Consider the following 14,399-nt stretch of genomic DNA (forward strand, 5'->3'; position numbering starts at 1 on the left):
TGTTGTGTTTAGTCTGATTTTTTTGGAAGAACAAATGGCAGCATCCTTCCTGAAGGTTCAAAAGGAACAGCTCTTTCCAGAAGAACCTGAAGCCTGCAAAATAAACACCTAGCGTTACAAGATGAATGTAAGTCTAATGTAACAAGGGAATTCTCAATCTATTTAGCTGTTCTCATTGACGTGATTGTGCTTATTCTCAAAGGTCTTGACCTCACATTTGGTTTAATAACATGTGCCTAGGAATAACAGCAAGGCAATACTTCAGATGTAACAGAAATTCCATACGTTTTGTACATTTAAATCCATAAATTATCTTCTTGGTGGGTGAAACATCAAGATAGGAAGAAAAGTAGAAGAGGAGTAAGTGCACCGTACAACCTGCACATAAGTTTTGGATGCCACTGGTGCAGCTCTTCCCTTTTTCACATTTTCCATAGCTGCATTTCACCCTACCTTGTCAGGGTTTGTAAAGTAAGTGCTAGTAAATCAGATGGTAAGAAAGGGATGAGTGCTAAAACAATGTTCTTCTCTAGTTCCTAGGGAAAAATACTGGGAAATTAACTGAAATAAGACAGTGAAGATAGCAGTGTTTAGTGGGAAAATAGGGGAGAGAATGGGGAAAAACAACAGGCAAAAGAAGGGAAAAAAAAGAAAGTCAATTAACTGATTTTTCACAGAAGTATCTATCCTATATAAAACAGAATCACAGAATCACAGAATCACAGAATTTTCTAGGTTGGAAGAGACCTCAAGGTCATCGAGTCCAACCTCCAACCTAACGCTAACAGCCCTCCACTAAACCATATCCCTAAGCTCTACATCTAAGCGTCTTTTGAAGACTTCCAGGGATGGTGACTCCACCACTTCCCTGGGCAGCCTGTTCCAATGCCTCACAACCCTTTCTGTAAAGAAGTTCTTCCTAACATCTAACCTAAAACTCCCCTGGCTCAACTTAAGCCCATTCCCCCTCGTCCTGTCACCAGGCACGTGGGAGAACAGGCCAACCCCCACCTCTCTACAGCCTCCTTTAAGGTATCTGTAAAGAGCAATAAGGTCGCCCCTGAGCCTCCTCTTCTCCAGGCTGAACAAGCCCAGCTCCCTCAGCCGCTCCTCGTAGGACTTGTTCTCCAGGCCCCTCACCAGCTTCGTCGCCCTTCTCTGCACCCGCTCAAGCACCTCGATGTCCTTCTTGTAGCGAGGGGCCCAAAACTGAACACAGTACTCGAGGTGCGGCCTCACCAGAGCTGAGTACAGGGGGACGATCACCTCCCTAGCCCTGCTGGTCACGCTGTTCCTAATACAAGCCAGGATGCCGTTGGCCTTCTTGGCCACCTGAGCACACTGCTGGCTCATATTCAGCCGACTGTCCACCATCACTCCCAGGTCCTTCTCTGCCTGGCAGCTTTCCAACCATTCCTCTCCCAGCCTGTAGCTCTGCTTGGGGTTATTGCGCCCCAGGTGCAGGACCCGGCACTTGGCCTTGTTAAACTTCATGCAGTTGACCTCAGCCCATCGGTGCAGCCTATCCAGATCCTCCTGCAGAGCTTTCCTATCCTCAAGCAGATCGACACACGCACCTAACTTGGTGTCATCTGCGAACTTACTGAGGGTGCACTCGATGCCCTCGTCCAGATCATCGATGAAGATATTAAAGAGGACCGGCCCCAGCACCGAGCCCTGGGGGACGCCACTAGTGACTGGCCTCCAACTGGACTTGGCTCCATTCACCACGACTCTTTGGGCCCGGCTATCCAGCCAGTTTCTAACCCAACGAAGCGTGTGCCAGTCCAAGCCAAGAGCAGCCAGTTTCTTGAGGAGAATGCTGTGGGAGACGGTGTCAAAAGCCTTGCTGAAGTCAAGGTAGACCACATCCACAGCCTTTCCCTCATCCACCCAGCGCGTCACTCTGTCATAGAAGGAGATCAGGTTCGTCAGGCATGACCTGCCTTTCATAAAGCCATGCTGACTGGGCCTGATCGCCTGCTTCCCCTTCAAGTGCTGCATGATGACTCTCAGGAGGATCTGCTCCATGAGCTTTCCTGGCACTGAGGTCAAACTGACAGGCCTGTAGTTTCCTGGGTCTGCCCTCCGGCCCTTCTTGTAGATGGGCGTCACGTTTGCTAGCCGCCAGTCGATTGGGACCTCCCCCGATAGCCAGGACTGTTGATAAATGATGGACAGCGGCTTGGCCAGCTCCTCTGCCAGTTCCCTCAGTACCCTTGGGTGGATCCCATCTGGCCCCATCGACTTGTGCACATCTAAGTGCCGTAGTAGGTCACCAACCAGTTCTTCATGGATAATGAGGGCCACATCCTGCTCCCCATCCCCTTCCACCAGCTCAGGGTACTGGGTATCCAGAGAACATCCGGTATTGCCGCTAAAGACTGAGGCAAAGAAGGCATTGAGCACCTCCGCCTTTTCCTCATCTCTTGTAACTAAGTTTCCCCCCGCATCCAGTAAAGGATGGAGATTCTCCTTAGTCCTCCTTTTTGTGTTGATGTATTTATAGAAACGTTTATATAGAAAAAGGAGAAGAAATAAACAAAACAAAAGTAGAAAAATACAATAGGGGAATTAATGGGGGAAGTAGAGAAAAGGAGTAAAGAAACAAGATAAAGAAAGAAAATGAGATGCTAATCTGTTCCTAAGGGTCAAGTATATTCCTCTAACAGCCAACATAGCTATGATTGCGCTTCTGCTTTTGCCTTTAAGTGCTTCTGTAAAGCAAATAGCTAACCAGGCACCAGGCTGTTTAGATTAGTAGATTGCCATTTGAGCTTCCTAGGTATTATGCTATTTCCCTAGCAAAAATTCTTCAGCTGCAAAATTTGTCAGGCTGTGGTTGTGTAAGGACATGAGGAGAGGCAATCTGAGATTATTTCTGAGTAGTGGTACTTTTCATATTTCTTAGACAACACAGTGTGATAAGCACTGAAAATAGCATCGGGATAAACAAGAACAAAAGGCAAGTTCAAAAAGTTATTTTGTTGATTGAAGGACTTGGTGAGGGAGGGAATGAAGAAGGACTGGAATTTGTGCAACTCTTTTAACAGTCTGGCTGCATTCTTTTGTCAGTATTTTTATTGTCTTTCACTTCCAAAGAAGCAATGATGCTTCAAGCTGTTCTGTGAAGTCTGGATGTACCTTGCTGAACTAATGAGGCAGAATGTGTCACAGCTGTTAGCAAGGGTTACACGTGTGTACACACATTTGAACTGGAAGAACAAAAGAGCTGTGATAATACTTTCTCACTCTAAAGTGCAATTGTTTCCATGTCTTTGGGTTTTGAAAAACAATGCTTCACACATTTGAAGGGCCATCGTGAAATTGATTGTCCCTGCTTGTCAAATAATTTATTGTTGCATTGACATTTTTTCTCTTTTACTGATTAGTATTTTCTCAGATTCGGAATACAGGATTAGGAGTCAGATTTTCTGCTTTTGATGTTTGCAATTTTGCATGGAAAAGTTTACCTAATGTCTATACCAACTGAAGTTGGACTGGTAGTGACTATCTGTTGCAGTTGCAATGATATCTAGCTGAGGGGGGGGAAGTACTCATCTTCATTTTGTGATGAATCAGAATTTAGGGGCAAGGATTTTATATGTCCATCCTTATGATAGTGGTGGGCAGAAAGTCAGTGTCTTAATATGAGTTAGCTGCAGAAGGGATGTTGAAGGTTATTTTAGACTCCAGTTAAGTAACCTAAAATATGAAATGAGTAACGACTGTCAGTTTTCCATTGAATAACTAGTTTAATAAGTATCTGATCAGGTAGAGTTTCAATTAGATACCTTTATTTGCCTTTAGTTAGTTGGTGAAAATATACACGAGTTACTAATAAATCATTATTATTGCTTTAATGTGTTTGATTCCAGTAGTTTATGTTTGAAGTTCTAAAAAATCACTGGGACCTTAAAATTTGCAGAATATAATGAAAATGCTAAAAAGGGTTGGCATGAAGTATAAGGACAGCTGTGCAAGTAAAGTTAGTTGTGCTGCTAGAAACTGGCCACCCAAGAAGATCTGGCAGAAAAAGTGAAGTATTAATAACATTATTAATCTACCGAGTTTTACTGCCAGCAAAATAAGTAGAGAAAGGAAGATTAGGGAGAAGTTATGAAGCAGCAGCACAAATAATGTAACAGATTTACAGTTGTCAGAGGTATTATGTTTGTGGTTCCTGTTAGCAAACTATGAGTATATACAGGCACAGCAGCTATGCAAAATGTCCAGATATTGCAGTTTGCAGTGGGATAAAGGGCATAGCATTGTTTAAACTCAACATGTTTCCCATAAATCCCCCATGATTATTTATTAAAACCATCAGAAGCCATTTTTCATGGGTTTTGGTGGAGGGTGGGGGAGGGGGAGTTGCATTTTGTGTTAATCAAATGTATTTTTTCCACTCTTACTCTGCAGAGTTCTGGTACTGTGTAACAATGGCACTGTGCCATTGTTACTTCTTGTGTGTTTTTCCAGAAATTAAAAGTAGTTTTCTTGATATTCTGGATATATATATATTTTTTTTTTTTTTCAACAAATGGTTCCATTAATTTCAGAATATCTCAACCAATTGAAACTGTCATTCATGGAAAAGCCTGGGTCACAGTTCAAATTATTCCTGAAAAACCACTTCATTCAAATCCAGCACAACTCGGGGCAATGCCACATCATCCAGTGTAAATCTCCAGTGTATTTTCTGCATGTGTTCACATCAGTACTTTGGAAGAAATATGTTAAGCTTTAATTAAGACTTACATTTTATTTGTAACACAGAAAGAAAATTCTGCTCTCAGTCTGTGGTATTCTATTAAGGCTCAGATTTAGTTGCCAGTTTTTGGTGAACATTTTTCTTTGATGCACTATTTACTTTCCTGTTCTTGCCTTCCTGACACTTGCCATGACTTCTCAGCTTAATGATCAGCATACATTTTTCGCTATACTTTTCTCAGTGTTGAAGAACAGACTGGAAGAGCATTTGTCTACAGAGACCTTCCTAGAAAACAAGATAAAACTATCTTTTTATTATTATTATTTTAATGTTTGGTTTGTAGCATCATCTTGAAGGGCCAAAACAGAGGAAGGATGTGATTGCTAGATGTATTGCACATGTGTAAGAATCAATTCCTACCTCCAGGACCATTCCAATTTTTCCTGGTCAAGACAATAGGTCTGCACAGTTGGGAAACTGAAGGCCCAATAGGTCAGACGATTTAGAAAAGATTGACTAAAAAAGGAAAACACTGTTAAGCCCTTTTGCCTGACATCAGATAGAATAAATAATTCACAGGAACTCTTTTTATACAGAACATATTCAATATGAGCAGGCTCTAGTAATAAATAAAGCACGATGAAGCCAAGAGCAGTTAAATCCAGAGACTGATCTCTCCAGAAAATACAGTCTTTCCAGGATATGGACCAGGTTATGCCAGAATAGATGGCCTAGGCAAGCAGGCAAGAAAAAAAAAAATACATTGGAGATTTCAGGCCCTGCTATTCATACATTAGGGCTCCTATGTAGAAATAAATGGTAAAGAAAGGATGGAGATTCTATGCAAAAGGTCTAAGTAAATACAATATCTTGCACAATGACTTCAACACAGAAGACTGTAATTAAAAAAAAAAAAAAAAAAAAGTCATATTTGGGGACACACATTTTTAAATAAACGGATTAGACCTATCAAAAAAATCACATGTGGCTTAAATTTCCTTGAAATATGAAAAGCAGAATAGGAAAAAGTTGTTTGGAAAAAGAGCATGAAAACAGCTCAGCAGGAAAACTGAAACATATTACATTCGCTGTCAGAGAACCATCATTCAATTTTCAGATCCTCAGATGCAGAGGAGGACACACTGCTTTCCTCTCTTGCTTCAACTTCTTTTCTCTTAATAAAACTGTTGTTTAGTTTGAAATTTCACATCTGTTTTATACAAACTGCACGAGTATTTTAAACTTCAGCTTTAAATGCTGTTAAGCCATCATTTGCTGCTCACAGTATGGTTTATAATTGGGATCACGTACTCCCTTCTTGAACTGGGAACTGAAGCCAGCATTCCCTGTCCCGATAAATACCTCAGAAATCAGTGACAAACTGAGTCTCATCTTTTGCGAGCTGGGCTCTGTCAAGGATGACAGCCTGCTGGTTGCTACCCATTCCTACACTGTCTCAGAAGGAAGAGGAACATGCTGGGAATCCCAAGGTACCAGTCACTACAGAGGAGACTTTGGCATGACGCTTTTTGGTTTTTCCTTTTTTTTTTTTTTGACTTGTCTGTTTGTAAGTAATTTGTTTGTTTTCAAAATCTCCCTTACTTCCCTTTCCCCAAACTAAGTTAAACCCAAGTGAGCATCCTGTTTAAAAGTAAATAAATAAACAAAAAATCTAGCTATGTAATCAAATCTCAAGTATGTTGCTTATACAATTGATCTGAACTGTCAGCAAGAAAAGTCCAGAGTTCTGGTATCTTATGCCCTTAAGGTCTAGGTTTTGGCTTTAAAGAGACCTTTTTTTTTCTTTGGTTTGCCTTTTAGACACCTCTGAAATGTAGTATTTTTGCAGATATAGTGCCTTTTGAGGGTTATTTTCTAACCTTTCTTCAGTCTCCTGTCTCAAGAGTGGGTATGTGTCCACGGGTTTTTTTCCCTTTATTTCTGCTTCTCAGGGCTACTCATAATCTCTTGGGTCTATAAAGCATGTCCAGGTTACTTTTACCATTTGGAAACTGAACATAGGGCAATACAGGAATCTGAACTAAACCTGTTAAGTTTAATTCTGGATTAATTTTTTTATTGTGGTTTAGGAAATCTCTCTGGCAGTTTCTCGCAAGCTGGGCAAGTGGTGTTCTTCAGGCCTACTTAGGTTATAATCCATTTGAGGCAGGTTTTCCTTATCTTTTGTATGAACACTGCTTCAGTGTTTGCATTTTGTCTCTAAGTACAAATGAAAAATAAAAGACGTAATGGCAAGTCCCTCTAGTAAGCTCCAGCTTTGCTTCATATCCACCATTGAAGACATACTGATTGTTCCCAGTCTTAAAGAACTATATCTTAAATAAGACAAGAAGTTGAAAATAAATGTATTTTATTTGAACCTCTGTATTCTGTTTCAGTGATATTTTGCATGTTCTTTTATTTGAGAGCGATGTTTGAAGTTAAAATTCAGTGGTCTTACAGAGTAAAGGCTCTGTATTTAGGGCATTTAAAATGTGTGGTTGATTTTATTTTGCTCTTAATTTTTGTACGCTGACTGTATTTACATTTTATGCCCAGATGGTTTTCTTTAAAGTCTTAGTAGAACTTACATGTAACATCTTGCGCCAGTGTTGTTTTCTTGATTTATGCCTCTGTGTTTGAATAGTTTGAAACTTTGTTAGGGCACCTAATGGGGAAACTGCTTTTTTAACACTGGGGATGGCTGTTCTCCATCAACAGAAAAATGGAAACACAGTTTGTGTGAATTGTGGGACAGTATTATTGTCACATTGTGCTGCTGTGTTTTTTGTTTTTGTTTTCTTTAAAGAAACCCAAAGCCTTTACCCCTAGTTGAAAGAGCATTCTTCCTTATCATTTTAAGTATTGCTCTGGAATTAAGGATTAAGTTATATCTACTTTTCATAAGGGATCTTATTCTTCCCATGTAATAAAATGCATATAAGATGTTAAGTCCTGCATGTCCAAGTTAACGATGAAACTTATGAGCTGTTGTTAACTGTTCATGGAGGGAACATCTAATGTAAGGTAGAAGGAGGAATGTTCATTGAGTAGATAAAAGCCTGCAGACACTATTGGCTATGACCATTCTGTACGTTATCTAAAACAAAAGGTTATACAGTAAATAAACATTTATAGTAAATTTTAAAACTAGTCTGCAACCTGATGTGCAAGTTAGATGTCCCTTACTGCTAGCAGATAATTTTGTTCAGTGAGTAGAAGAACATAGTTTGCTATGGCAGCCTAAAAATTAGTATGAATAGAAGTCCATAACTTGTTGAACTGAGCTAGCAATTGAGAGTATTTTCAAAACAAAATAGCATGGGCTTCATTTTTTCTACATCTGGGGAGATACTGAGGGCTTTTGGTATTACTTGAAAGATGAATTGATCAGTGATGAATGACATTATGCAGCTACCACAAGGAATTGATTTCTTATCAATTTTCACTGGACTGGTTATAAAATGATTTAGCTGAAATGTCTATCAAGTATTTTTGTTCCACTGTTGAACAAAATAGGCTAATAATATTCACAAACAATGACATTTTTGTTTTCTTTTGAAATGTGCTGTTGCCAGAGTTCTGTTTCATCCCAGTTTAGGGAAAGAAAAAGTAGAAAAGCATTCTATTTGTACAAACTGAATGCAATAGAAATTACACAGATTAAACCAAATTCTTTACTGTAAATGTGCTTAGTTTTACTGTAAGCTGGGGAAGCGTAAGTAACATTGGTAAACTGAAGCTAGTTACACCTTACTGGCATATTTAAATCTTTTTAGAGAAGACAAACTTCCGTGCAATCCCAAAGAGATGCAATCTATTTAAGTAATTATTGGATACACGGAAAAGTGCTTATTCCTGTCTGAAAATCTTCCCATATACGTTTATTTGCATCCTATACCCACTTCAGTCAGTGCTTAGAGGAAACTATTATGCTAAAATCGCAATTTTGGCAAAATATAAATGTTTCTTATTAGAAAACGTGAAAACAGCAGTTTTCATTAAATCATGGTTTTCAATCTCTTCTTTGCACTCTGTATTCGGATGTACTTTCACCGAAAGCATACCAGAATGTATAAACTTTACAAACTGAAGCATGATCTGATCTGTGGCTTTGAGCAAATCTTATTTTCATTTACTGCAACATTTACATTTGCCAGGGACATACAATTCTACAGACCATTATTAATAAAGTAAAAAGTTTTCTGAATTAATGTTGTGGCTTGATTAGTTTAGTGGAAGAATTTAAATCCCAACAAAGGACTGTCAGGGTTTAATTGCTATTAAGAGTTCTTCATATTTCTGCTTTTTTGTAGAATAGCAAATGTCTTACAAACACACATGGGAAAAAATAAATAAATAAAAAAGGTGCAGGCTTAGGTGTTCTTGGAGCAGTTTACTTACTGATTTCTGTATTTTTGCTCAAAGTTGAAAGCAGACTGGTCTGTTTAAAGCTGAGCTATTCTATGAAGTCTTTTCTTCCAAATGATGTTTCTCAGTTGCTGTAGGAAGGGAAAGTATTTGTGAATCTGTTTTGCTTCAGTAAGGTGACTGGCTCCTCATAGGCACTGCCTGCAAAAGGCTACTAGTAAATGTCCCTCCGTTCTCTGAGAGACAAAGGTCTTATCTTGTTGGTCTGAAAGTGTCATGGTACTCTGAATCTCCTCCTGATACTCCTCTGTGCTGCCACCAAGATACAGGATTCATGAACTGATACTTTCCGTCATGTCTGGGCAACGTTATTGCCAATTCATGTTCATGGCTTTCCTTTACTTGTTGCTGATCCTGCTCCCATGCTCATTTTTCCAGCTGTTATCTCTGGTGGTTTCAGCACCTGCTCATCAGCTACTCCCCCGTGCTTCCACCCATCTTTCTGCTTTCATAGCAAGGAAAAGCACTAGAGGTCTCCTTGATGTCTCTGCCCTAAAAATGTACCTCTTCAGGATTACCTCCCCAGACTATATCCACAGCCGATCAAGAAGTTTTTGTATCTGAACTTTGCTCTGCAGCTATATCCAGTCTCCCTGCAGCATGCCATTACTGTTGCACATTCTTGTGCTTCGTTTCCTGTCCTGAATTCCTGTATTCCAGAATGATGCTTCCTCTTTTTGGTTGCTTGAATAACAGTCTTGTCCTCTGGCAGATAGCTATCGGTATCCTTCCTCTAGTATTTTTTCCACAATGACCCATGGCTCAGCCTTTTCCGTCCTCGCCCATAAAAATTTGGAAATAAAGAAGCAACAATTTCATTACAACTGTTTTTTGACTGGGTCCCTTTGCTGCTTTTTCTTGTTATCTAAGTCATGTTAATTTCACCAGTGGGAATTGCTGACTGTAAACATACTCAAACCTGAGATGTTGAGTTGAAATCAGTCTTCAAGGATATGTTGGACATAGTCTGATGACACAGCCATCCATTAAATGCTTTGAAGCTCCTTTTTTAAAATCACTTGTGGAAGTTCCAAGGCTTCTCAGCACGGCTTATGTGGGTGAAGCTCCACATAAGCACGACTAGACTCTGAATTGGTTTATTTAAAGCCAACTTTATATGTCTGTTCTGATTTCCCATGTCTCCATGTAAAGAAGTTCCTAGTTAAAAAGTTTGGACAGACCCAACTTAGTTCTTCCTGAACCCAGATGTGTCCACCCAACAAGTAAATGGAGGTTTCAGAGCAAAGGGAAGAGTGGAACAAAGTGCAAAGACATGTGGCAATGAGAAATCAACATGTTCCTGAAAACCTCTCTCATAAGATGCAATAGTTACTGGGAAAAGACTAGTTAAGAAAAACATGCTAAATTGACATCTGCTTTTAGCAAGAATAGATACGTTGGCTGTCTCCAATGAAACTACTTTATTAAAATAAAAAATCTCAAATCAGATTTAGAGTACTCGAATACATATAGTGAGAGAAAAGAAGGGGAAGCTATAAAAATGTTCTGCCACTGGTGTACATATATTAAAGAGATTCATTTCTTATAACTGGAAAAAAAAATAAGCAAAAGACATAAGCACTAGTTATTTAATTTGCACTTAACTACCTTTTGTGGGTTTCTCTTCAGAAGCTGTTTGAAAGGAGTCATATAGCCTGCTACTGTGTTATCATTTATGTAGATTATAGGAAATAATGGAGAGAGCCATTCATGGGCTTAAATATATTCTTTTTTCAACATTATCCAACACACTTAAAAAGAGGGAATTCAACATCCAAGTTAACTGCCTGTTGGAACACTAGCCCTGAGTCTTCCCAGAAGAATGTAGAATGAATTTAACTTTTCAGGGGGCAAAGATATTTGGAGATATACAAGCTATGTAAAGACCTTGAGGGTAGTCAACTAAATAGTTTTCTGTTGACTCAAGCACTTTTTTTCTTATTGTCACGCAGCATGGGATCAAGGGTGGTGGAAATATGCATGTGAGGAAGCGTGAAGAAATGGCTGTCTCTCTTTGTATATCTTTTTGTGGCTTTTTTAGACTTGGCTTTACTGCAACATAGTTACTGTTGCTACAGTCCAATCTGGAAACTTTCCATCAGAAATGCTATTTTGAGTACTGACTTCTACATGTTTCGTATTTCATTGTTCTTAAATTCATGATATTTAGAGTTCGGGAGGCAAATTAAACCCCATTTAATTTTAGATGGATTCTCTACTATCCAAAGAACCAGGCTTGTTTTGCCACTTTTTTGGATTAAGATTTCTGTTGATTTCTGAAACCAGAAATGTTATACAGAGCTATAGGGGTGGGTAGCAGTCATCTGAATGGCTCCAGTAGCTTGGCACAGGATGTGTGCTTTGCATGTAGGCTAAGACTATAGTTTTTTTTAATATTTGGTATTAGTCTAACATTGTTCATCACACTTTGAATTCATCATTACTGAGCTCAGCTGAAACACAGTGCTTCTGGAATTCCTCCTTATGCAATACCAATGCTTATGTGTAGCATCAAGGTAAATTGCCACCCATTTTATTTGCTCTACTTAAATTATATGGTTTTCCCCAGAATCCTTGTGTCCAAATCAGGATTTTAGTGCAAGACAGTTAAATACTAGATGGATGGAAAAAACGGCAGGATTGTTGGGCTCTTAGGGTACTGGTTAATAGCTGACTCTACCTGGAGTCCAGTTACCAGAGGAGTTCCTAGGAGTCTATTCTTGGACGTATCTGTTTAATATCCTATTTGTTATCTTTATTGATGACCTGGAGGAGGACATAGAATACAGCTTCACTATGTTAGCATGACACCAAACTGGAGGGAGCAGTCAGTATACCTGAAGGTAGCATTGCTGTTCAGAGTGATTTACCATGGAGGAATGGACCAACTAGAGCTCCATGAAATCCTGCGATGACAAATGCAAAGTCCTGGGATATGCTAAATGCATGCCATTGTTGGCTGGCTGGGTAGCAGCTCCTCTGGACAGGATCAGGAGTTCTGGTGAGCAAAGCATCAGCCAGCAGTATCATGGGCTGTATCAACAAGAATGTATTCAGTAGATTGAGGGTAGTGATTATTCCCCTTTACTCATCTTATTAGTCCACATCCTGATTACCGTGTCTAGTTTTAGGCCTTCAAGTTCAAGAAAGTTGATAAACTTGAGCAAATTCGGTGCAGAGCCACAAAGATAATCTAGAGCTTTGGGACTGAGTTGCAGCCTGCCTATAGCTGTGAGACAGTTACCAGTTAGATGGAACCAGGCTCTTTACTGAGCTGTGTGTTAGAAGATTGGGAAGCAAGTCATAAGATGAAACAGGAGACTCCAGCCATATATGTAAAAAAAAAAAAAAAAAAAACAAAAAAAAAAAACACATTCTGAGGATAATTATGCATTGGAACAAGTTGCACAGATTAACTTTTGAATCTCCATTCTTAGAGATTTTCAAGCTGGATTGTGTTTGCCCTGATCTGAGCAGAAGGTTGAACTAGTTAACATCCTCATGCCCCTCCCAACCTGAATGACTCTGTGAAATAATGTCTAAGCAAATAAAAGTAATTCTGTCCACTTGTCTACTCATGAAAACAGGTTTAACTGATCACTGCCAGGGTACTTTTTAAAGTTGGACTAAATTGACCATTGCTAACCCTGAACACAAGAGTAAAGTGAATGTTTCCAAACAGCATTCTGCATTCTGTATTTCCATCTGGATTCCCAGTAGCAGAATTTTGATGGATTGGGGGGCATAAATGTACATGCTCTGAATCTCTTTCCCTAATAGCTGCTAAATTAAAATGTTGCCAGGAGTAGTTGCTGCTTCCAAAAGCAAGATGCCAGCAAATTTATGTATTTTCAAGTCTAACTTACTCTTGACTCTTTTATCCAGGAAACAATGCTAACTTGTAAGATTGCTCTCCTTTTGGCCCCACCTTTTTATTTTTTCCCCTTCTGTGGCATTGTAGTTAAACCAAAATTGGTGATTATTGTTCTTTTTCTGAGGAGTTTTTTTCCTTTTTTTTTTTTTTTTTTTTTTTTACATGTGCTCTTGATGAATATGAAATGGAAAATCTGGTAGAATTCTTAGTGCATAAAGGCAATATAAAGGCAATGCAATGCAATTGCATTTTAGTAAAATGACCCGTCTTGGATAAGTTTTTGTAACGCATTAGTCACTGCTATGTAAATTAAGGTGGAGAGGAGTTGATGGAGAGGAGTTGATATAGACATTGTGTCTGAGTGTCTGATTTTATGAATGTCAGGAAATCAGTAGTAGATTTCTAGCAGAACTGCTTGGTCTCATTCTCTAGCGACCTCCTGTGTATAATTGTTTTGTACAGTGAGTGACTCTGTTCTAGCCTCACTTTAAACACCCCAGAGGAGGTATTTAGTAGATGTAACTGCAGTGGAACATTCTCTGTCTTTCTTTCTTCTTTTTTTTTTTTTTTAATACTTATTGATTTATTTAAATTTTATTACATAACTTATTTTTTCCTTAAAACATTTTATCAATTCCTGTCCTTCCTGGAGGGAGTTCTTCCTTTAATCTTTTCTTAACAAATCAATATATTTTAATCAAGTTTTTCTCCTGATTATGTTGGTACATTGTCATTGAATTTAACTGGACAGCACTGGTGTAACTGAGAGAAAAAGATTGGTTCATTTAATCTTTCTGAATAAGTAATCTATTTCTGCAGTCCTTTTTTTTCTTGCTTGGAATTTTTTCAAATTTGTCAACATCTTCAGGGTAAGGAGGTTCTCCCAGTTCTAATAGCACCTGAATTCTTTTTGAAGTACAGAACGTGTTTCCGCAGGCATGTTATTAATTACAGATATTTCCCTAATTCCACTTCTCTGACTATTGTCCAACAGTTCACATCTGCATATCCACATCTGGTTCAAATAAAATAATAATAATAATAATTAAAAAAAAAAAGCTGTTGTGTTTTTCATTTTAAACATGTAAGAATAATGAGTGTTTTACTTTTTTCATATTTTTAAATCAAAGTTTGCAAATCCTTTTTATAATCTCTTAAACTCTATAATATTGCACAGGATGAGGCAGCTTTTTATGCTTTACTTAGCTGTATTTACATTCTTGCTTCTGAATAACCAGTGATTTGAGGTCTAAGACCTTTGTATCATTTCAATTTTTAATATTTGCTTCATTTACAGCTCGTATAACCCATAACTAAAATCAACAAAGTTATGCAAAACTTCTTCATAAGGTATAAAAACCATCTGTGGTGTGCAGAGGC

At 38.6% G+C, this 14,399-nt stretch overlaps 1 long non-coding RNA gene across 1 annotated transcript in view; it reads left to right on the plus strand.

Annotated features, from left to right (window-relative positions):
* Positions 1 to 14,399, plus strand: part of LOC311445600 — a 245,444-nt gene that overhangs the window by 182,434 nt on the left and 48,611 nt on the right. The window lies entirely within an intron of this gene.

Source organism: Aythya ferina (assembly GCF_964211825.1).
Source record: "Aythya ferina genome assembly, chromosome: 16".
NCBI classification, from domain to species: domain Eukaryota; kingdom Metazoa; phylum Chordata; class Aves; order Anseriformes; family Anatidae; genus Aythya; species Aythya ferina.